The sequence below is a fragment of the Lactuca sativa genome, chromosome 4, assembly GCF_002870075.4.
Source record: "Lactuca sativa cultivar Salinas chromosome 4, Lsat_Salinas_v11, whole genome shotgun sequence".
Classification (NCBI taxonomy): domain Eukaryota; kingdom Viridiplantae; phylum Streptophyta; class Magnoliopsida; order Asterales; family Asteraceae; genus Lactuca; species Lactuca sativa.
The window spans coordinates 235795432-235798562 of NC_056626.2; the positions used below are offsets into that span (position 1 = coordinate 235795432).

At 36.8% G+C, this 3131-nt stretch overlaps 1 pseudogene; it reads right to left on the reverse strand.

Annotated features, from left to right (window-relative positions):
• Positions 1–931: 931 nt before the first annotated feature.
• Positions 932–2906, reverse strand: LOC111897683 (cytochrome P450 CYP82D47-like; annotated as a pseudogene).
• Positions 2907–3131: the final 225 nt, after the last annotated feature.

The window sequence follows — 3131 nt, forward strand, 5'->3', positions numbered from 1 at the left end:
TTTAAAAAGTTAACAGAAAGAAAAGAAATTAGGCTCCCCCTTCATGTTTAACTCTCTCTCCTCTCTCTCTTTCTCTCCGACCACATCTGACATCTACCACTATTTCACACCGATGACCACGACACCCAACAATTCGAGATCTAGAACCCCCGACGAGCATAAACTTCTCCTGAAACCATTGATTTCTAAAATCTCAAACGTCGCCCTTGATCTACCCTCTTCTGAACCTTCGAGTTTTGTAAAACCATGAGCCAACAATCAACCCATATATTACTTAGTTTCCTTCGCTGTTTCCAACGAAAATCTCTCTCTCTCTCTCTCTCTCTCTCTCTCTCTCTCTCCTCTCTCTCTCTCTCTCTCTCTCTCTCTCTCTCTCTCCTCTTCTCTCTCTCTCCTCTCTCTCTCTCTCTCTCTCTCTCTCTCTCTCTCTCTCTCTCTCCTCTCTCTCTCTCTCTCTCTCTCTCTCTCTCTCTCTGCCGGAGTATAGAGAGAATCCAAAATCCAATATGCATGTTTGTCTCTCTGATTCACGTTTTAGATCGACGGAGTAGATGAATCACTTTTTTAGTATGCTTCCTGAATGAAAGCTTCTCATTCTAAAAAATTCATAAATCATGAAAAATAATAAATAAGGAAATAGATAAGGATAATACATTAATATGATCATTTTAATTAAATCAATGACTAAAAATGAAACAAAATACCCATAAGACGGTCCAACAAATAACTAAATAACTGTATGTTAGGAGCCAAACACACAGGTTCTCCCAAAAAACTATAGGGACCATTTGTGTAATTTACCATTTATTTTATTTTTCATATGTTTGATTGTTTTTGCTGTCCGTTCACCAACAAAGATATATACCGAAGTTTCATTGGATTACACTATTATTTTTAGAAAAAATATGACGAAAAAATTGAATTAAGCATTTGATAGTGAACATTTATGAATTAAATTCAACTATAATAATTCATTATGCAACAACATTAAGTAGATATTAATTTGTTCCATAACATACCCACTTTCAAACGGGAATGAAAATCAATCATGTTCAACAGTTGCTGTCAAGATCATTCTAATACTTTCTTTCTGCTATCAGAAACGTTTAGCCTCTGTGGTTTGTAGGCGATTTGCATGAACCCACCTAATACATATTCGAGGTTAAACGTGGGGCCAAAAGTACCTCAAGTGCAGTAGCTTTACTGATAGTCAGTCCGAAAGTTTCACTCATATCAATAGGTTCATTTGATGGATTTTTTAGCACAAATTGTTGAATGAAACTGGCTAGCGTTAAACCAACAGCCTGAATGGCGAAGGGAATACCAGGGCACATTCTTCTACCACTACCAAAAGGAAGAAACGCATAATGTTTTCCCCTGAAATCAATATCCTTATGACTTGTCAAGAATCTCTCCGGCCTAAATTCGAGGGGATCTGACCAAATATTTGGATCACGGTGCATCTTATATAGATTTACCACCAGACGAGTGCCTTTTGGGATGTTGTAGCCACCCACAATGCAGTCCTCAATGGACTTATGAGCACCAGAGAGAGGAGCAGCTGGGTACAAACGCAATGTTTCTTTGATGATTGCGTCAAGATACACTAAGTTCTTCAAGTCTGACTCCTCCACTAGTCTGTCTCTTCCAACATGCTCATCAATTTCATTTTGCGCAATTTCTAATGTTTTTGGGTGGTTTAGCAACAATGATAAAGCCCAGGTTAACGTCCCAGATGTAGTGTCCAAACCTGCTACCAGGAGTTGCTGCGAAATGGATACAACTATAAGAAAAAATGCTGAAAAAAATGAAAATGAATCAAGAAACAGTGAGATAATTGAGTTTGAGTTTACTTGACATGCGGATTTAATAATTGTATCATGGTCAAAACCCGGGAATTCGTCTTCAGAAGCACTTTGAAGAATGGAAATTAGCACATCTATAAAGACTTGATGGTTGCTTTCATGTTGCTCGGCAGACTTCTTTATTATTTTATGTTCTTTTAACCATGCACTAAATATGTTGTCCAATTCTATCGCCATCTTCTTCATTGCTTTAATGTCCACCCACATCCAAAAACTTGAGATAAGGGATAAAATCTGAAACAACAAATGCTCCCATTAGCTCAAAGAATTTCTTTACTACAATCTGAAATCGAACCCCTTCCTCATCACGTGGTGAAAACCTCTTCCCGGTAATAATCCTAATCATAATGTTTACAACCAAATTACCAAACAATTGACTCATCTCCACCTTCATCATCTCTGAATTTTCGCTCATTTTATTTAAAACCCAACGATCATATATATCTTTGATGGATACTCTAACCTCTGAAGCTCGAATATGTGCAAGCCTTTCAACTTGTCGTTGGGAAAGAACCTCTAGCGTGACCATCTTGCGTGCTTGTCGCCAATAGTCTCCATATGTAGCAAAGCGGAACATTGCATAATTATAGCCCATGAGTTTTGTTGCCTCAGCTTTAGGTCGAGTTGCAAAGGCCTTATCGTTTGTAGTAAAGCACTCTTTAGCTATCGACCCATTACTCACCACCAAAGCTTGGTGATAACCAAGCTTGATTGTGAAGATAGGGCCATATTTGTCTGCCATATCACCTAAAACGTAGTGAGGTAGCTGAGAACCACCTAAAAGGTGCAGGTGTCCGATTATAGGCCATGCACCTTCTGCTTGTGGTGGTTTTCGGTTCTTCCCTCTATTTGCCTTCTTCCTGTTGAGACTATGTAGAAGGAAAACTACTACAATAAGAGAAAAGCTGGTTGCTACAATGGTTGAAAACGAGAGATGGAAATCCATGTATAATTTGTGGATCGAGAACTAAATAAGTGCACTCTGTACATGTGTGTAACTATGTGATTGAGTGTGTTATATATATAAAATTTGGAAAACATAAAAAGTTGAGGAAATTATATTCTATAATCCAATTGCAAATATACAAAAAAGTTGAAGATATTGTTTGTGTGATCTAGATAACACATTATTTCAAGGATTTTAACCTTCAGTGTTTATAATATATTAAATTGAAAATAAAAATGTATTTATTATGAGCTAGATTCTTTTATTCTATATTTAAAAAAGTTGAAATAATTTATATGATTTTATATTTGAATTTCTAT